The following is a 22,523-nucleotide window of genomic DNA, read 5'->3' on the forward strand; positions in this document are numbered from 1 at the left end:
TATGCCTACTTGTGCCGTTCTGCCAAGTATGGGTTTAGCTCTTTTATCATGCCCCTTTCGGACTATTCTGCCGATTGTGGGTTTAGCGCATATCGTATTTTGGTGATAATGCCTTTATGCTATAATGTATTGCTTGACTTATCTTTGCGCCTCTTTCGGACTGTTCTGCCGATTGTGGGTTTAACTCATATCTTTACGCCTTACTTGTGCCGTTCTGCCAAGTATTGGTTTACGCCGCTCTCGTGCCGTTCTGCCGGGAGTTGGTTAATTTATACTTATTCCGCCTCTTTCGGACTGTTCTGCCGATTATGGGTACTCGACTTCCGTTCTGTCGATCGAGTCTTGGATGCGGACTGTTCTGCCGCATGTCGAATCGGGGACCGTTCTGCCCCGAGAGTCTTGCCAGATTTAGACTAGGACTGAGTCTTGGGAATACCATTGTCGTCCTACCAGGGGAATTATATATTTATATATGAGTAGTAAAGGTCTTGCTTGGTTATAGATATTGGTATTTATCTTTCAAGGTAAGAGTTATGCCTTGTGTTGTTTGTCTTGGTCCTATTATCAGATACTAGGGGTGAGCTATAAGCCTCTAGTTGCGATATGATCGTCGGGATTGATGTTCCCATCCGTTCTTATGGTGAGATACAAGCCATAAGTATGAATGTGACATTAGTAGCCACGTCCCGTGCAATGTTTGCTAAGTGGTTTTCCAAATAATGGCTACGGTTTCTATTCTTGTAGTTTGCATTGGTTGATCCCTTACTTAACTGTTTCAAATGATTCACATTCTAATCTCATATCTATGTTGTAATTCCTTGAAATGCGTGCCTTTGCATAAATGACCGTATTCTTATCTTTCATATTTATTAATTATTTCACATGAATAATGAGTCTCCATCATGCTAATATTGATCTATCATATTCCATCTCATTTAATTGACATGTTTAAATATATAAATTTGATGTTCTTATCTTTTGTAAGTATATTACATGATTTATCTAATTGAGTTCTTTGTTGTGTTCATTTTGACATTTTGTAGTTGGGAGAACCTTGAGTTACTCCCCACTGACTGTGGCGTTCATGTTTACATTAATGAAAGGTGTTAGTTGGTGCATTTATGGGGTGAAGACATGTGTGAGCTAGCGAGCACTTTGGCCTAGTAGTTGGTTTATTAGGATTGCTTAGATTTACCTTTTTTTGTATTGTCATCTGAGGGATATATTTTCCCTCACCTTTGACTATCACGTTTGTATAATTTAATCTTTATTTCCGCATTCTTTATTTGTGTTTTAGATTTTTATGAACCCGCGCTTTAAATTTTTAAAAGTTTTAAAAATTCCCAAATTTCCGCTTGAATTTTATAAGTTATAATTTCCGCGTTATCGCGGGGTGTCACAGTTGGTATCAGAGACTATGTTGCTCCCGACGCACACACGTGTACCCTGAATTTAAATTTGAACTTGACTTTGAATAACGAATGAGAGATGGGTAGATTTAAGGACCTAAGCTGGTAGTCTGTAGTGTGTTTGCTCTTTGTTAAGTTCTAACATGTTTGTTGATTGTCAATCATTTTTTGTACCCTTGGGTCAATGACCGTGAGCTTACCCACGTTGCGATTAAGACTTGGTGCCTATTGCCGAAGATTGAAGATTTGTTCATGCTTTGAAGAATGCTTTTTCTTCCTCGAAGATGTTCCTTATTCTCTGTGTGTCTTGCCTTATTCTTTACCTCTTGGTGCCTATCCTTCTTCCAAACTCTCTTTTCTTCTTCCTTGGAAGTTACTCTTGTACCTTCTCAACTTGTCCTTTGTTCCTTACTTATCCTCCCTTTTAAACCTTTTGATAGTACTCTTTCTTTTGAGGAATCTTGACCTTGGTTGGAAAATTTGGCTTTTGAGGAGATTGTTTGTGGTTAACCCATAACCCTGGTTTTGAGAGGATGTGATGTTGGAAGGACTTAGGTGGTGTGATGAGACATGCTTAGTGATCCTTATACCTAGTTCCTTGATAAAGTGATTATAGTTGATTGGTGGATTCCATGTGTTATGTGTGAGTTGCCTATAATACTTAGGTTATAGAACTTGGCTTTGTTGTTTATGTTTGGGATTTGAAAGGCTTGGGAAATGTAGTGAGACGTGTCTTGGGATGCTAGTGCTTAGTACTTGACTTAGAATAGATGAAATTGAATGGTGAATTTGAGGATGTAGGATTGACTAAGTAAGTCGAGTTTGTGATTGGCTTTCGTAGTTGCTTTGGATATGAGGGTTTAATGTGTACGTTACCATATGAGAAATGCTAATTGTGGGATTATTAAGTGGTTTAAGTGAGTGATCTTGATTACTACTTGATATAATGGTATGGTCGACGCCAATGGTTAAGTTAAAGGACATAGTTTTGATTTTGGGTGTTAGGATGAGGAAATATGCGGTGGTAAAGCGTTGTTACAACTGAGATCTTGTTTCTTGGGAACTCGATGGTAAGTAAAGTGCTAGGATATCGGATTTGAAAGAATATACCTTGGGATTTTGATTGAGGGTTTTACTTTTCTGAGGAACTCCTAGTTGACCCTAGTTGGATATGAGTATAGCTTTGTTAGAAGCTTTGACCTTGATCTTGTGGAAGTTGTTTATAGATGTTTAGGGATTTGGAGTGGTGAAATCACACTTAAAGTAAAATAACTTGTTTAAGGGAATAGCTTAAAATGAAGTAACATGAGTGTTTTGAGGAAATCCTTGGGAGTGACGTGATTATGAGTTTTGTTGCTAAGAAGTTTTCGGAACCGCTTAGGTTGATGTTGTTGTTTGAGATTTGAGTACCGGGCGTTTCCTTGTTGTCTAATTTCCTTCTTTTTTTACCATAAGCATTACCGTTCATACCTCTCTTCCTCGCTTCATCATGCTCCTCCTTTAAGTTTGGTACTCGTAACCTGTGAAACTCTTTCTTTGACATCCTTGTTGATCTGACTTCGATTCGTATCCCTAGGGAGTTCATCCTAGTTCTTTGGTCAGTTAAGTTTGGACTCTCCTAGCGTACTTTGTATTTTTGATGTCTAAGTTACTTTTCATATCGTACAACTTCTAAACTTTCAAGTTACCATTTTTGGTTCATTGTTAAGAAATTATGTTACTTTTACAAAACTTTACCTATCTTTAAAAGTTTGAAAATGAAAATTTGATTTAGTTTCCTATTCGTTCTTTATGTATAGACTTCTTTATCATGGTCTTGAGTTGCTAAACCCGAGATTTCTTAAAATTTTATCCAATTTCTATCAACTTTGATCTATTTATGATTTCTTTGTCAAAGTTTAATATTATATTTTCAGAAATTTAACCCCCTTTTAGTTTAAAGGTGAAACCTTTATTTATATTTTGGCTTTTGCAAAAGAAAATTTGAGTAGATTACCTTTTTCTTTTGGTTTTAACGTTGATCGGATGTTAGAACTCGTTATTAGATACGTTTAATAACTTGTTCTACGCTTGTCGGCGAGTAATTTTTGTTTTAAATTTGTCTTTGACTTAGAAAGTTAGCGTTCTTGTGTGCACGACAAGAGCAATTTCGTTCCATGAATGAGACTTATACTTTTGAAAACTCTTCATTAATGTTTTTGAAAGTATTTTGATTTTCGATTTATACGAATGATTTACTTTTGACCTTATATTTGATTTGGAATGTGATGTTCTTGAATGCGCAACGAGAGCACTTTCGTCCCTTTGATGAGAATATGGTTCTCTCGAAAAAATTTATTTGAAACTTTGGAAGAATTTTAATTCTTACGATAAGTAACCTTTTAAATGTTTTGGTTACCGATTTCAAAAGTCCTGTTATATCTTTATACGACTTTTCATTTATATCTTCAAGTTTCGAGGACGAAACTTTTTAAAAGATGGGGTGATTGTAACACCCGCGAATTTTCTATTTTGACAATTATAATTAATTAAACCGTTTGATTACTTTATTTTATATTTTTGAATTATTCAACTTAATTCATTTTATTTCAAACACGATTTTTATAAAAGTAATATATAAAAGCTCTTTTATATAAAAATACGTATCATTAAATTATATTCTTAAAGCGTAATTTATATAAGGATATATGTATATATATTTTTGGTCGGACAATAATAGTGACAGTCGTGATAATAGTTTTCCGTCTTAAGTTGATATAGATTTGAGACTTTTTTCCGTTTAGTATAAGACCGTCACATTTTCACATGTGAGGCTAATTTATTCTCGACCTATCCCGTATCGAAAACACACTCACCTACCTTTCTTACACTCTACATTTATAAAATCCTTTTATTATTATTATTATTATTATTATTATTATTATTATTTTATTCCCTCGCCAACCCCAACCCGTCATTTCTTTCTTCTTTTCCAATCACCAAACTCAGTGAACAACAACATACAAACACAGGAGCTGCAAACACCATTTTTTGACCATTCAAACCCCGATTTCTCTCTTGTTTCTCAACCTTTTTCCTTCATTTTTGTACCATTCTCTTCCTTTTTCCTTCCTCCTTTCAAGGTAAGAAAGTCTCCTTTTTGTAGTGGTTTCGTCTTTCACCGTCTTATAAAAGTGTCGTCTTTTAGCTTCTTTATTCCGTTTTCTTGCCCTTTTATGAAGGATTTGAAGACCCGGAGTGAGGCTTGTGCCTTGTGAACCATTTATTCGAAGAATAAGGAGCGTTTGAGGTAACGGTGATAGGTGACTCGGCAAAAATGTCGAAATTCCGTCTTATGTGTTGTTTTATATGTGCTTGTTTGATAAAGTTTGGTTCTTTAGATTTTTCTTATTCGTATGGTTAATTCCGCCTTAATTTTGGTTCCAAAATGAGTGCTTGAGTCGGGTTTAAGTGAACCCAAATCTGGGTTGTGTTGGGTCGTAATGGTGACCATTTCGGGACGATTCAGTGCTGGTATATGCTATGAATAAGAATTACTTTAGGTGCGGTTGATTTAGCATGGAGCCTTGTGAGAGGAGTTGTGTTGATGCTAGAGTTTTGTGTGGCAACGCAAATGCCTGTTACATAGTAGTTATCGCGGCTGAAATTATGAGCTTTATTTGTAACATAAATAACATGATGGATGACAACTTGGAATTCTTTTTTATAATACTGTTTTGTTAGGTCGTGGCGGCATTCTAGCACCTTAGTTTCTAGTGTTATTGGATACTTGTTTGCTACATATAAATGAAGGGTAGATCGTAGATGATGCAATTTGTGTGATTCAATTCAAAATTTCCTTTGTATGCTCATAGTATTGGATGTCATTTTGGATTAGGTTGGGTGTTGCGTGGTTTCAAAGTAAGATGCTCATTCTTTAGTTCCCGTTCACGAAGAGAAACATATGTCTTGATACATTACTATCTAGAGATTTCCAACACCAGAACGCTAAGGCCTTCTAAGTTAATAATCTTGTCGTGTTTTGGTTTGGTTATTGTTTTTATGTATATTAGGATGTTGTCATGTTTTGGTTTGGTTAGCCCTCTTGTCTAGTGAGAAAGCTCAGACCTTACAAGGTAATATATTTGTGTGGGAAGTTGGAATTAACAGCCTGTTAGCAGCTACAGTGATATATGCTGGGAACAAGTGAAATGAAAAATCAGTTATCGAATGAACGTTAGGAAGGATCAGCTTAAAAGAAAATAGGAATAGAGATAGTCTACTTTCTATCTGATTTCTTTAGCATCATTGAGTTAGACCCGATATTATCTATTGTGAAACATAATTGTGTATAAGTTATTGAATTTTCGTCTCAGGCTTTATATAACGTAATTCGTCAAATATCGTTCACTTACATATTTATTTAATTGGCCTTGTCATATTTATTTATTTGGGTTTGTCACAATTTATTTGTTGGGCTTGTCAAGTTTTATTTGTTGGCCAATTTTGTTGCTTACCCATCTTATTTTCCCTCTTCCTTGTTTTTGTTGGTAACTTGCTCAGTTTATAAGTGGATTTAACATGATTAAATTTTTGGGCCTTACATAATTGATTTGTTGGGCTTCATATAATCCATTCGTTGGGCTTGACATGTTTTAAATGTTGGACTCGTCATGTTTTAATTGTCGAGCCAACCTTCATTACCGTCTGTTATATTTCATTTAACCGGCATGTTAAATTATGAAATGAGATATTTATTAATTTAATACAAGTATGAAAGATTTATTATAAATATGTATTTGGTTGAGTCGTATTCTTGTGAAAATGTCATAATGCTATCTTACACGCTTGATATACCTTTATGCCTACTTGTGCCGTTCTGCCAAGTATGGGTTAGCTCTTTTATCATGCCTCTTTCGGACTGTTCTGCCGATTGTGGGTTTAGCGCATATCGTATTCTGGTGATAATGCCTTTATGCTATACTGTATTGCTTGACTTATCTTTACGCCTCTTTCGGACTGTTCTGCCGATTGTGGGTTTAACTCATATCTTTACGCCTTACTTGTGCCGTTCTGCCAAGTATTGGTTTACGCCGCTCTCATGCCGTTCTGCCTGGAGTTGGTTAATTTATGCTTATTCCGCCTCTTTCGGATCGTTTCTACTGGGTGTGGGTACTCGACTTAGTTACGTCGATCGAGTCTTGGATGCGATCGTTTCGCCGCATGTCGAATCGGGGACCGTTCTACCCCGAGAGTCTGGCCAGATTTAGATTAGGACTGAGTCTTGGGAGTAACATTGTCGTCCTACCAGGGGAATTATATATTTATATATGAGTAGTAAAGGTCTTGCTTGGTTATAGATATTGGTATTTATCTTTCAAGGTAAGAGTTATACCTTGTGTTGTTTGTCTTGGTCCTATCGGATACTGGAGTGAGCTATAAGCCCTCTAGTTGCGATTTAATCGTCGGGATTGATGTTCCCATCCGTTCTTATGGTGAGATACAAGCCATAAGTATGAATGTGACATTAGTAGCCACGTCCCGTGCAATGTTTGCTAAGTGGTTTTCCAAATAATGGCTACTGTTTCTATTCTTGTAGTTTGCATTGGTTGATCCCTTACTTAACTGTTTCACATGATTCACATTCTAATCTCATATCTATGTTGTAATTCCTTGAAATGCGTGCCTTTGCATAAATGACCGTATTCTTATCTTTCATATTTATTAATTATTTCACATGAATAATGAGTCTCCATCATGCTAATATTGATCTATCATATTCCATCTCATTTAATTAACATGTTTAAATATATAAACTTGATGTTCTTATCTTTTGTATGTATATTACATGATTTATCTAATTGAGTTCTTTGTTGTGTTCATTTTGACATTTTGTGGCTGGGAGAACCTTGAGTTACTCCCCACTGACTGTGGCGTTCATGTTTACATTTATGACAGGTGTTAGTTGGTGCATCTATGGGGTGAAGACATGTGTGAGCTAGCGAGCACTTTGGCCTAGTAGTTGGTTTATTAGGATTGCTTAGATTTACCTTTTTCTGTATTGTCATCGGAGGGATATATTTTCCCTCACCATTGACTATCACGTTTGTATAATTTAATCTTTATTTCCGCATTCTTTATTTGTGTTTTAGATTTTTATGAACCCGCGCTTTAAATTTTTAAAAGTTTTAAAAATTCCCAAATTTCCGCTTGAATTTTATAAGTTATAATTTCCGCGTTATCGCGGGGTGTCACAAAAGGTGTGAATCTAATAATTTAAAAGAGTGTATCTAACTAGCTAAAAGTATGTATGTAGCAAGTTAAAGGTGATCCTTAAAGCCTTTCCAAGGTATCCTTTCCGAGGGGGAATGAGATCATAATAGGGGGACGGGTATCCTAAATTTAGGTCGGAAAAGGGTTTATGGTTGGATTAGGCGGTCCGCGTAACCCTAAACCATTTCCCTTATTATGTATCTAGAAAGCTACGGTTATGTGTCTAGTAACTTAAAGATATGTATCTAGCTATTTAAATGAATGTAGCATGACATAGACGTGTATTTAGAAAGGTAAATGTCGATGTCTAGCAAGTTAAAGGAGTGTATCTAAAAATGTAAATGTATGTATCTAGCAAGGTAAATGAGTGTATCTAATCATATTATGCTTGGATAAAGGTTCTTAAGGACTTAATAAGGAGTAATAAAAATTGTTTGGTCATCTCTTTTTAAGAGAGCCTGTCATTTAAATAATTTCCAAACTGTTCCATTCATACACTTAGCACTGAATTTAACTTTATATTGTCTACTTTAGCCAAGCATAATATATTGTCTACGTTTAGCCAACCATAATATGGCTTTTAACATATTCCAGCGCCTTCATTAGTGTGCTTGGCTAATATGGCTTTTAGCATATTCATAGCATAATTTGGCGTTTTTTGCATCGCCAAATATGTTAATAACTACCGTTTTATACATGCCATAATTGTAAGTAAGCAATATTCTCTTTATTTTCTAAAAAGTAAGAAATTCCATTAATAACAAAATTACACCATTCATACAAAATTCCATTCTACTAAAGATTAAAAAAAAAAAATATAAACCAACCTCAAAACTAAATACAAACTAAGGAAAACCAAAACAATCTTTTAATAGGAAAAACATGCCCCTACAACTAACCTTCTTGATATCTAATAGACTTTGAACATATTCATAGTCTAATTGGAAACAATGCTATAACTTGCAATGTGCACAGGAACATTCCTTAATCTGCAAATTGCATAGTTGCATTCAATAATCTTTCTATTGCAGTCCACCTCATATTGTATTTTCCTTCACCAGTCTGACCAGCAAAACTCCAAGGCGTCTAACAGCCACGCAAATAGAATCGCATTAGACCCCGTTTGGATACTTGAATTTCATTTTAAATGACCAATTTGAAATTAGGAATGTGAAATCATGATTCTCAAATTCAAATTCTTTGTTTGGGAAACAAAGAATTTGAAATTTAGAATTTGAAATCCAATTTCTATGTTTGGCAATACAAAGAATTTGAGAATCCAAATTTGATCCAAACTCAATTTCCAAGTAGTTAACTCTCATATTGCAAGGTTTTAGGCTAAAATTTTCCGCAATACAAAATAATCATTCGACATAATTACAACTGTGTTATTGCAACAAATTGTCCAACTATAATCAAAATCGATCTATGGTTCCAACTAGAATGCTCTACTACCCTCATCAAGACAAAGCAAAACCCAATCTAATTTTTGATCACTCGGAAGGTCTTTGAGAACTTGAAATTTCACCGGTGCCTCCACGAACATATTCTGACTCGTTTCAGTGACTCCCGTTCATTATTCTCACCAGCCATATTACTATATTCCGTTTTCAATGAATTTTTGTCTAGTAGCAGTAGCTGCACATAAAAAAAAAAGCAACAACAGCAGTACATAAAAAAAGCAATAGTACTAAATAAGATCCAATAAAACTAACATGTAATTAAACTGTTCAAATTATCCTTCATATCAGACACCATCACTCTCAGTCACTGCTATATAACCAGTTTCGTAACGAAAAACCTATTTTATGAATATTACTCCATAGTTAACATTGTCTTTTCATACCGAGTCACTACTAACAAACCTTCCTCATCAATTCATATAATGATAACCATTTCAAATTTTACGTGTTTCCAAGTTTCCATATATTCGGTTAAATTGAAACATAAATTACGAGAACAAATCATCACCAAAACGCATAGCTAAATTGATTTTCGAAACAGCCACAACAAATATAAATTTATGTAGCAAAAACATGGATTAATTTATGTAGAGAATAATATGATTGCGATACGATCATTAAAAATCCAGAAAATCGAATGTGCAAAAACATGGATTAATTTATGTAGAGAATAATTGAAAAGATAAACAATAAAAAAATCGAAAGATAGATTAACATACTTGAATCTGATTGATGTTTGTGAGAAGCAAATCATCGCATGAACCCTAGAAATCCGATTGAATTCATTGAAATCGTCGTGAGAAGCTAATCGTTGATCCCCAATTGAAAAGGTGAGATATGAGGTTTACTATGGGCTGGGGATTTGGAATACGGGGGGGTTGAGTGCGGATTTCAAATGGGCTACTTTATTACTGTTAAAAATTTGGTGGGATTTCAATGAAATCCAAATACAAATGCTGCTATGAGCCCAAACATTGTATTTGGGCCAAATCCGTATTTCCAAATGAAATGGCCTTTGCCAAACAGGCCATTAAGCGATTAGAAATGTTCCTTTGAACTTCAAATACACTAGAGCTTCAGCTCATGTGTGCTGCTCCAGTCCCTCAACAATTTCATAAAATAAGCTTGATAGAAAAACAACTCCTCTAAAGACCAAATTAGGCTAGCTACCTACTAACCAAGGTATAAGACCAACAATTAAAGTTTCATTATAAAACCCATGAGTGTGTTAACATTCTAAAGGTAGTCAATATACACCAGAGCTACTTAAACAATGTCTCAATACCACAGCTCACCTGTGAAAACACGATACTTTCATTCCTTCCGGAGCAGGTATCGTGCCTTGGTCAATGCACATATGTGCCAGTTTTATGACCACTTTTGTCATCCTACAGACTTACAGAAGACAATATAATCGCAATTTGATCAGAAAAGTGAAACGACAGTGGCGATTATTCATGCTGATTTCAATAGCGATGTAGGCGTACCCCTTTCTACTGTTTATCCTCTTTACATGAAAATCAAAACATTCCTTAATACCAATTTGGCTGCAGAGATCTTGATTATCAATCAACTAGTTTTAAACCCGTGCAAAAAATGCACGGGTCGTAATAACAGGTGTTATTATTGATACATGATCATTTATAATGAGTGTTATTAAATGTGCAATGCCGTAACATTATAAATAAGTCCATAATTCAAGATTTGACGTAATATAATTTCATAATTTCAGTAGCGGTCTTCATTCTGATGACATAATACGGTTTTTCATCATTAACGTAACTAACCTACATATAACGTACGTATAATTAAAGAAAAAACAGTTTTCATCTACGACAATGGTTTTCATCATTAATGTAATTAAAATAATCGATTCAATCTATCAGTCGTTGCTTCGAACCACTATCACGAGGATATCACCCTGGTTGGGGCTCGGGGACATTGCACGTAAGTTGTATATGTGAGTAGTATTTTTTTTTTAAAATGTGCTTTTCCAAAGCATGAGAGTCTAATATCTCCCTAGCTCACTACCACCGTCACCTCCATCATCTCTCCAACTCCCCTCAAATGTTAAATAAAAATGAAAATCCGTCCACTCTCAATTTCATCTTATACCCTCATTCTCACTTGGAGGTCTCTTTCTAATCCCTTCAAGTTCCGATTGAAAAATCTCTCACATCAAATCTGCCCTCAAAATTTACTTCACACCTCATATAACGACATTTGCAGTCAATTATCGAAATTATATGTATGATACAAAAATATCGATCTTTATGTATTTCCGACTATTGATTTCTTTAAAATTGATTTCTTTTTCTTCCATGCAGTATTGTTATTTTTTTTTACAGTATTTCAGTGTTTTTCCTTTTTTTCGTTTTTTTTTCACTATTCTTCAATTATTATGAATAATTATGATGCCTTTCAGACCTTTTTAAAAAAGTTATTTAAATATTGTTGTCTTTAATTATTTTTGTTTTTTAAGTATTTTTCCATATGTTCATCTCATTCAAATTTAAAGGATTTGACTTTTAACATTAAAGCTAATTAAAGTGAATAATCGGAAGAACTTCATGTAAGTATGATACGAAACTTATATTTCCTCCTTTTTATATTTCTTTGCATTTATTTTAAAGTTTATATTTTTTCGATTTGGAAAGGGAACTTTTTCAAATCTACTTGTATTATACTGGTTATGTTATATTTAGTTCTTTTTATATTTGCTTTCATTTATTTTAAAGTTTATATATTTTTGATTTAAAAAAAAACTCTCTTACGGAGTATTCTATTTTCTACGATTTTTTTTATCTACCTCTACTATATTGTTTATGTACGAAAATTTTAAAAACTTACATATCAATATATTTTGTTATTAAAATGTTAAGAACTAATATACTTTGTATTTGTGATGTTGGAATATAATAGTCATACTGATTTTTTTTTTATTTACAAAATGAATTTAACTACTCATTCCGGATGGTTAATCAATGTGCATTGTTCATATTTTATTTGTTCAGGTTAGAAGTAGGAGGACGATTATTTGAAAATTTTATTAATTTTTCGTAATTGTAATTTATTAATGTGTAATTGTATAATGTATGATTTTGTGTAAATATAATCTTAATTAAATAAAATTAAGATGGTAAGAAGAGTGTAATTAATTATGTAGAGATCATGGCGGTCCCCACGTCAGAAAAAAAAAGAAAAAAGAAAATTTATAACAGCCAATAGGAATCCTTTAAAGAACCCATCTTTTATACTATGTAGATTCCAAAACTGCTGGCTCAGACGGTCAAATATATTTTCTCAATAAGATCACGCCTCTCTTATTTCTTTCCCGTCAGAAATATAGAGGGATTATTTCAATAGTAAAAGTCAACAATACAAATATAACTAAAAAAAGTAATCGCGCTTTCGTCCTAAGCTCAAGTTTGAGGTCTTTACATATCTCTTCGCCAATATCTTGGAATGTATTGAAGCATAAAACCCGCCAGATAAATATACTTGTATAATGTGATTCTGACTTAGATGTCGTCTTTCAGGAGTTTGCCGTGTTTCAGGAGTTTGCCGTCTTTCAGGAGTTTACATATCTTGGAATGTGTTGAAGCATAAACCAGTCTGCAAAACCAGCATTGGTAGTGGCTTTGCAACCCCATAACTAGGTCATGAACATCACACTAATGTAAGATTAATTTAGAAATATGATTCTGACAATTACCAAAATTGACAAAAGTATATTGCTTTCAATTTTCACTTTTTTGTCCAAATTTGATTATTGACAATTACCAAAATTGACAAAGGTGAGAGCTAAGGCTAGAAGAAGTGAGCACCTTTGGTCAGTAGCTCAGCAGAATCCTAATTTCACCAATTGACTGCAGAGGTGGTTCATCATGTCCTGTCTTTTGCTTTATTATCTCCGTCTCCGACTTATCTCGTCTGTTTGTACCTATACATATGGCTAATAGATATCGATCCATGCGCCGGATCACTCTACCACCTGGCAATAACATTTGTGCCTAAATCTTTGGTCTTCCCTCAAACTTAAAATAAAACATACTCCGTATGTTACTCGGACCCTTCTGTTTTACTCCATATTAAGTACCTATATCTCACACTAAACACTGATATAAACACTTCACAAACACCCATGACACTTAAAATCCAGTCCTGCTAGGTAAAGCTACAGAATAATCAGGGAAACTGTCAGCTACAAAACAGTAATCACTTCAAGATGAGCTCTCGTCTTCACTAAAACTAATCTTGACATACCGTCTCACTATGTCAATCCTAACTTGATCAGATTCAAAATGACAAACTATGTGTGCCATATTGGTCATCACTCACTGTGTATTAATGTACCATGCTTTACCATAGCTACTCAGGATTATCCAGTCATAAATAAAAAAGGCAGGTGGACTGACATACCGGCGATTCAATGCTATTATCAGCATATACACGACCAGGCCTTTGGATCAATATGATGTTAGTTTAGAATAATACAATAGACTGATGTAACTTGATTCATCCTTAACCTATGTGAGCTTAAACAAACTATCATAAACCGCAACAACATTAACAACATAGAAATGCAAAATATTTGGATGTACTTAATTGAATTAGTGATAATTATCTTTAGATATGAGATCATTATGTAAGTATTTACCTCATTCCGGAGATCCAGACCAACTGCGACAAAGTCCTGGAGGTCCTCCCCATTACTCGGAAACAACTTAAACAAGGCCTGGTTTTGTAGGTAATTTACTAATTTCACACCGGTAATCGATTCACCTCATCTTAACTTGCAGCGGATTAGTTTAGTTTAATTTTCACTTGTTTGTCCAAATTTGATCACTGGCAATTACAAAATTGATAAAGGTGAGAGCCCAAGTCTAGTAGAAGTGAGCATCTTTGGTTAGTAGCTCAGCAGAATTCTAGTCTCGTCCAATGGATTACCGAGGTGGTTCATCATATCCTCCCTAGTGAGATACCATGTGGCCTGGTATTTTATGTATCCACCACTCCACCATGATCAACCAAGCCCACAACCATACCACAACCCACCAACGCCGCTGCTGTCACCACCACCACCACCAATGCCGCCTAACACCACACCCACCCATTAAATACCGACAATAACACTACCCACCGACAATACCACTCCCTAAACCATTAACCACCAACAATACCAAGTGAATAGCTACGAAAAACAAATGTACAATCGTATGAACTACCCAGATACACAAATTAATACTGCCGGATACACTTATCAGTACTGCTAGAAACATAAATCATAAATGTATCTAGCCGTATTCATACATGTATCCCATAACTATACTTCATGTATCCACCCCGAACGGCCCAAACTATGAACCACCACCTACCACCACCAACTAACACGACACCAGTACCATCACGCACCCTACGCACCCTGAACGAACACCACACCCACCACTTCAATCATTGCCACCGTATTAACCACCAGAACCTCCCTGACAACGGTGAGCCGCTCCACCACATTATTAGTCCGATCGTCGCTGATTCATCTTCGACAATGGCACATTTCTCTCTTCTTTTTCGCCCCAACAAACACTCCCAAACCACCATTACACCATCAATATAAAGGGTAGTTTGTCGAGCAACCAGGGGAGAACACCGAAGTTTATTTTAAGTTTCTGATTTGTATTCTAGATCGACAAAAATTAAAGTGTTATGTTGGAAAATCATACCTGGTGGTGTCATCGCTGTAATGCCGGCGATACGATTTCGAATCACTGTCGACCAGAAAATATGTCGCCGGTCATGTGGACAGCGAGATCCATGACTACGTTGTGACAGGTGGTGGTTTTCGTGAATAAAAGAGAAGTTCGTGGTGGTATGTTTGAGTGATATTGTCCGTTGCAGGTAACACGTGCGGCTTGCTCCGGCGAGGTTGTCGGCGCCGACAGGTTAGGATGGTTTAGGGATGCGAGAGGTTAAAGAAGGAGTTGGGGGTAATCTGTAATTGTGTGGGACTGTGGGAGGAGTTGGGGTAATTGGAGGTGTTAATGGGGACCATAGATCTAGTTTAATCTAAGGCTATTATTGAGTTCATACACTTCGCACCGTAATTTAGGTGCTGTTTGGCAGGTTTATGTGAAATAGCTTCTACTTTCTAGAATGAGTTTTTTCATAAACTACTTTTTGGAAAAGTTGTAGTTGTTTGGCCTAACTTTTGTAAAAACAGTTTCTTAACAAATGGATGTGTTTGGCCATCATCCTATTTTCCATTTTTTTTTTCCTTTTTAAACTTACATTATTAATAACATCATCTTTTGAATAAGAAAACTTGGCTTCAGAAAATCAAAATTTTGGTAATGTTGCATTATTAATCAACATCTTAAGAAATTCAAGCAAATATATAATTATGACATATCGAAAATAAATTATTATGATTACACATCCTCGTCAAATCAAAAGTGTGCCAACAAATAGATAGAAAACGTTTACGTTTCTAATATAAATTTTAAGATCGTCTCATGTTCATAAGAGACGTAGCAATAGAATTACGAAAAATAGACATGTTTTCATCATCTGCAGCATCGCCATGCTCATCTGAATCATCTTCATCGCCATGCTCATCTGAATCATCTTCATCTTCTACGTTGGGCATATAATTTGGATCTGTGTCACACTTATCAAACTCTTCATCTTTCAAATAGCATTTTTTTCGAATAAAATTATGTAGCGCCATAGTTACAACCACTATTTTACATTGGGTCGAAAACTTATAACTGGGTATGTTAAATAATATTCTCCATCTGTTTTTCCAAACACCAAATGATCTCTCTATAACATTTCTAAGAGATGCATGTGCAAAATTGAATATTTCAAAATACCCAGTTGGAGGTTGACTCGATCGCTTATAATCAGCAAGATGGTAACGTGCATTTTTCCCCTTAAAAGGTGTCAAATATCCTTTCGAATTTGAGTAACCTGCATCGACTAGATAATATTTACCTGAAAAGAAAAACACATTTAGTACTAAAAGATAAAATAAAATATAAATTGAAATGAAAAGGGTGAAAAAAACTATGTAACTGACCTTCTGGAGGATATGGAAATATATTTTTCCCTTTTAATTTTGCTAAGGTTTCAGTGATAATTCGAGAATCGTGTGCGGACCCCTTCCCATCCAAATTCGACAAATGTGAATAACATGTCAAAATCGCAAATTGCCATGACATTTTGAGTTGCATAACCCCTTCTACATATATAAGGGATCTCATCTTCTTTTGGTGTAACTACTGCACGAACATGAGTACCATCCATAGCACCTATACACCCTCTGAAATGAGGCCAAAACTTGTAATCATCTCGAATCTTTCTAGGAACTTCTTTAAAATTGTAATCAGCTGGTCTTATGATGTCTCTAGAAAACGTCACTAAAGACGTTAAGACCTCATTAAACTTTCTACTAATTGTTTCCCCTGAATGTTTGAATCTAGTTTGGAGAGTACGATTTGATTGATTATGTGCACAAATCCAAAGAAATATTGCGAGCGCCTCTTCTGCACGCATCTCTCTAGTGGGATGCAATCCATACTTAGTCACTAATAATTCAGCTAATCTTATAAAGACATGTGACTCCATTCTAAATGTTCTGTAGCTTTCTCCCGGTGTATTTAGCACTTCAATCACAAATTTCCATCCCAAGCAAATTGAAGTCCTTATGTTTTGCTTATAAATATATTTAACGTAGTATTGTAAGCACACAATCAATCCCAAGGTAGCAAGCACATACATCTTTAATTTTTCATGGGTTTGCTGAAGCAATATTTCACCATACATGTCTTGATCTTCATCAGCTACCTCATCTTCACTCATTGACTCGATATCCGATTGTTCTTCATTATTATCATTATTACCCGTTTCATTTCCTTCCACATCTTTGTTCGCTTCCCCAAGTGTATCATCTTCAGCCTGCAAGACAATAAAAAAAAAAAAGACACCCGATCTCTTTAATTTGAACTCCTACGCTACTTGACAATGAAATTATAGTACGAACAAACTAAATACAAGGTAGAGTGATATATGAGAATCCCAAAGCTGACACATAGAGAGCGAAAACATAAATTTGCAAACAAGTCGAACAACAAGAAGATTATTATTAATTCACTAGAAATTGAAAGAAATGTCAAGTGTCATACTTCTACAAATCGGGAAATCAAAAGCAAAAACTTGGAATTAAAGAAAAACAATGGTAAACATGATAAGATAACACAAGTAGAATCTAGCGCCGTGGAGTGTGATTTTTCTCTCTTTTAAGCTCTTCGTCCAACCAATTAACTCGAAGATCATCTTCTTCAAGTGCAATAAATATTTCTCTATACTCGCGCTTAACAAATAAACGGGTACCCAACATGAACAATTCACTTCTAGGCTGAATTGATGGGATATTTTTTAACACAGCTATGCACTCACTAATACTATATCCAGATTGATCCTTCGTTTGATTGTTAGCAACTGTAGTCTCCATCACATTACAAATTCTGTCCAGCTGACTTTGCATTACCAAGGCGGTACTCACTTTTGATTTCTTACCCTTACGTTTTATATGACTTTTCCTCTCATTTCCAGCGGTTTCTTTTCTCTTCTTGACATGCTGGTGGTCTTTTTCTAAGGGCAAATCGTTACTTACTTCAATGTTCTCCAAGTCAACATTACTCTCATCACCAACCATATTATCATTAAAAGCGTTATTAGTTGCATCATAACCTTCGTCATCTTCCGTCTCAGTCACCATGTACGGATTGAATGAATTATCACCAGTTGCAAATGTCTTAGAAAACATTACTTCCATCTCAGTTAAATTCTCAATACCATTATACCGAAAGCTAGCAACTTCAGGATCAACCTACAATGTTTAAAATAAGATCTTATGAGTCTTACAAGACAAAATTCTAAGTCTAATGGTATTGAAGATGGTATTGAGGTACTGATAGTAGTTACTTTAGTAAACTAACCTTTTCTTTTTCAGCCCACCATGCATCATCAGCATCCACAGTTCCCTTGTTATGGTCCCATCCTAATCCAGTCTCGGAACCAATTAATTGCTGCCACGCCTTATACTTATTTTTCAAAGATTCCCATTTGTTCTTTAACTGCTTCTGGTCATACTTTCTTCTAGTTCTACGCTGAAACTTATTAACTACATTTTCCCATCCTACCCTATTGAAGTGTGTATTAGGCCTATTTCCAGCATGTACCTCCTCAGCACACACTTCACAAAATATCTTTGTTGTTAAATGATCCCAATTTGCCTTCTCCTTTTTCATTACAAAGTTTGACGTACCAGTAGGTGCTCGGGGTTGACCTTTTATCATCTTTTGATTACATGCCTAATGCAATTTATATTCACAATCATGTTCAAGACAACATTTCTATTTAAACTATATGCAATTTTAAATACGTAAATCAATTTTCAGCTACATAGAACATTTACCTCATCATTCATATGAGAAGTTAACAGTCCAGTTAAAGTTTGGGATGAAGGAAAATCACGGACACTATGACGAACAGGTTGTTTCACCTAAATGGTAAAGTTTAATAACGAATAAAAAGTTACTACTATCGCACTTTGAAAAGTAAGAGACAATAGGATAAAGTATTTACCCTTTCCAGTGATGCTCTAGCCAAAACCCGCATATTGGAATCATTATTCGTCTCTTGAGATGCAAATTGATGAGTCGATGCAAATTGATGAGGCATAGCTTGATTATAGTAGTTTTCTAGTATGAAAGCAAAAAAAATTATCAGTCAATAGAATAGATTCCATGTGTAAAAGTTGAGATATCAGTCATACGAACAATCATTCATTGAACTAAAGACACCTATATTATACCATTAAAGCCATTGTGCAGTAAACTAAACATATACATTTTGACTCCATTTTAGTCTGAGTCACTCAAAAGGAAGAAAGCTAGACAAAAGTATGAGAGATGGCACAAAGTTTTGTTTAAGACGGATGTATCCATCTTAGCCTTAAGACGGGTCAAGTATGACAGATAAAACAAAAGTAAAATGTCTAAGAAGGAATAAAATATTTGTCTAATTCATACAAATAGGACACTAATTTACTTATTTAACCTTAAGACGGATATATATTGTCTTAGTTGATACTAATTGACTTATTTAACAAAATACACTATTTGATGCATAGAATAATAAAACGCCATGGTACATATACATGAAACAGTTAAGCAATTTGCTGAACACATAATTTTTCAAGCACTTGGTCTTGCTTGTGACGAGCACTATCCGTCACAAGCTGAAGACGGATAGTACCCCTCTCACAATAAGACAAGTGGGAGGGCAAGTGGGGGGAAATGGAGCACTCCTTGGATAGTGCCACTTGCATATTGTGAGAGGGGCACTATCCGTCTTCAATGAGATTTTGTGTTTTTGAAGAGCCAAATCTGAAATAATTATTCTATCAGACATTTTACTGGAGATGCTAAAGCATATCTATAAGCATGAAGTTTAATAGAGGCGAGAGGTACAAAAGAAAATAGATCTAAAATATGCCATCATTCTGTACAGTCTACAAACATGCAGCTGAAAAAATGTGCCAGAAAATAAAGAGCAAATTGGTGTGACTTCATCTAGTTCAAAACATAGAGAACTCTCACTGCAAATAGATATGCTGAACACATAATATACAAAGTAAAAACTTAGTACAAATGCTTCAACTGCAAGTTAAACTACAGTCAAACATGTAAACAAATAGGACCTATGCCTCAAAAAAGTGAAATTTCCTAGTGAAGGCAAGGAAAAAGCATGACTGTATTTGTCCATTAGTTGAAATCTATGTTGGTCGGACTCTTCAATATTACCTCGCGTACATGGGTAGGACACTCGGACATTTCATTTTGGACCAAAAACATGAATTTTTTCATAAAATAGCCGAATCCGACACTTAGACACGTATACCACTTTTTATCTTCTCTATTGGGAATAAGCATATCAAAGAGCCAATCTAACTAGTTCCACGCATCTTGATACACAGAAACCTATTGGTCGTGCCTGCTGCCAGAGACTTTGTCGCTTTGACTCTTCACTTTCGGGGTCAATACCAGTGTTTTCACACAACATTCAAAGACATAGGTATGGAATCCATACCGACCTTTACCAATTGTACAATTATCATTATTTGATGGAGTTCATTGAAATCAGAAAAGATTAATAATTTACCAATTCAACTTATCATGTATCTGTAAATTAATTCACAAACATTAATATCCTCAAACACAAGGCTAAAGCAAATTGTTAATCCCTTCTTTGTAATCGATCTTCAACTTAATCAAATACTACTAGACCAAAATCAAAAGCAAAATACATCACCATAATTATTCAACATCCCTTTGACGATTTTAATTAATTTTATCACCGAAAAATTAAAATTAATAATCTCAGAATGCTTGACATTAGTAGAAGATTATGATTATTGAAGAATTAACATTAAAGGAGTAGATAATTACCTGGTATTACAGAGAAATTAATTAATGGAGCCGATCAACAGATTGGAAAGGAGATAAAAATTGAGTTCAATAGCAATGAAATATAAAGGTATAAGAAAGGGATTTGTTACGCGGTAAAAAAAAAAATTGGTTTGGCGCTTAACAATATTTGTGGAATTGTGGGAAATGTATGACGACAATTTAGTGCTTCGTTTCTAGGGGCTTTTTTTTAGGTTTTGACTTTTTAAAAGTAGTTTTACCATATCCAAAAATATAGTGTTTGGCCAAATTTCTCCTTTTACATTTACAAAAACACTTTTTAAACTTGACCAAACACCCCTTAGTTCGTACATGATCCCGATTATATATATATATATATATATATATATATATATATATATATATATATATATATATATATATATATATATATATATATATATATAGAGGATCTCGTGAGTTTGGTTCTTACGGTGAGTTGTGAGTTTGGAAAATCTTGACCATTAGATAGAGTGAAATCAGCGGCTAAGATTAATCGAATTAACAAATGAAAACCCTCGCTCCTCTCTCCATAACAGAAAAAAGCCCAAAATTAAATCTACTCATCAATCATTCAACGTCATCTCTGTGACTCTGTCCTCCAATCTTATTCCTATGGTCACTCCTTTCTCCATCACCATTGTCGTCCGACCATCTCCATCACCTCCATCTCTCGCTTTCAACCGCGACCAGTCACCGTCAACCACCACGGCACCACCGTCCACCTGACTCCGGCGCTGCGATATCACCATCGCGGAAGGGTCGGGCCAAACACCTGGTCAAGCTGCGGATTTAAAGATGCTATTGAGATACTGTGTGCGGAATCTATTGCATCTGATGATCGTATAACGAGTGATGAATTGTTGCATCTGCGGACAATTCTTTTTTACTCAAACACCAATCATTCTCAGCCCCACTGACAACTCCTGAATTCTCATTTTAAATAAATGTTATTGAGTGGTGAGCAGTGGTGATTGACGGATCAGAATTTGATTGGAGGGTGAATGTGATTGAATTTGATGACGGAAATGGTGGACTCGGTTCCGAGGTGGTGTTTGGTTGCTGTTCGGCTCGAACCATGGTGGCTCAATAGCGGCTGGTGCATGTTGATTGATACGGGTTGATGATGGAGAGTATTGCCTGCTTGTGATAAGCGACGATGGAAAAGGGAAATGCTCATTGTTGATGGTCAGAGTTGAGTGAACTGGAAGCTGCCCGAGAATAGCAAGTGGTGTAGTATTATTAGTGGTGGTATCATTTGAAGGGCTTGAACAGGAAGCTGCCCGAGAGAGGCACTGCTGGCACTGATGTGGTGGATGTGAAGGTGGGCCAGCAGGGTGGCGTCCCATGTTGCAGGCGTCTTGGTGCTCGATGAAGCTCTCGACTCTATTATAAGAATAATAAATTTAAGAAGATGAAGACAAGGAGGAGAAAACAAAATAAAGGCAAAATGGAATGATGGGTCAAAATGAAAATGAGTGAAAAGGAAGGGGGTGGCCTGGTATTGGAGTATTAGTAGTGTGTTAGTAGTGGTAGATGTTAGAAAAAGTAACAACAAAGTGGGTTATTACTAAAAGGAAGCTTTTGCATAGCGTGGTTTGTCTAAATACAAGAGGTTGAATTTCTTATGCATTCACCTATCTTGGAAACACTTGAATTCCCTAAGGCGAGGACTCTCATTCGCTTGTCTTTGTTATTAGCTGAGTAGTACATCTCGTTTATCATATTTGTCATCTGTTATATATTTTGAAGGGAATCGACTAGAATAACAGCACAATAACACGTAGTAAAAAAATCAAAGTAGTAAAAATAATCAAAGTGACACCGAAATAACAGCACAATAACACGTGGTAAAAAAAAAAGAAAAA

General features: G+C 35.3%; 3 long non-coding RNA genes across 6 annotated transcripts; all 3 read right to left on the minus strand.

The window, feature by feature from the left end:
* Positions 1-9,237: 9,237 nt before the first annotated feature.
* On the minus strand, positions 9,238-9,999 carry LOC141626723 (uncharacterized). The gene is made up of 2 exons (XR_012536314.1): positions 9,844-9,999; positions 9,238-9,299 (listed from the first exon to the last, which is right to left on the minus strand). It is a non-coding gene; the product is annotated as an uncharacterized LOC141626723 (long non-coding RNA).
* A 2,356-nt stretch (positions 10,000-12,355) lies between these two features.
* LOC141633230 (uncharacterized) lies at positions 12,356-15,199 on the minus strand. Of its 4 annotated transcripts, none has more exons than XR_012538034.1 (3): positions 13,785-15,179; positions 12,952-13,301; positions 12,356-12,779 (listed from the first exon to the last, which is right to left on the minus strand). It is a non-coding gene; the product is annotated as an uncharacterized LOC141633230 (long non-coding RNA). The 4 variants fall into 4 exon arrangements; XR_012538035.1 differs by having other exon boundaries at positions 12,952-13,118; positions 13,785-15,175; XR_012538033.1 differs by having other exon boundaries at positions 12,356-13,118; positions 13,785-15,199.
* A 3,398-nt stretch (positions 15,200-18,597) lies between these two features.
* Positions 18,598-20,715, minus strand: LOC141626724 (uncharacterized). Its single transcript, XR_012536315.1, has 3 exons — positions 20,638-20,715; positions 18,773-18,888; positions 18,598-18,689 (listed from the first exon to the last, which is right to left on the minus strand). It is a non-coding gene; the product is annotated as an uncharacterized LOC141626724 (long non-coding RNA).
* Between the last annotated feature and the right edge of the window lie 1,808 nt (positions 20,716-22,523).

Source organism: Silene latifolia, chromosome Y (assembly GCF_048544455.1).
Source record: "Silene latifolia isolate original U9 population chromosome Y, ASM4854445v1, whole genome shotgun sequence".
NCBI classification, from domain to species: Eukaryota; Viridiplantae; Streptophyta; class Magnoliopsida; order Caryophyllales; family Caryophyllaceae; genus Silene; species Silene latifolia.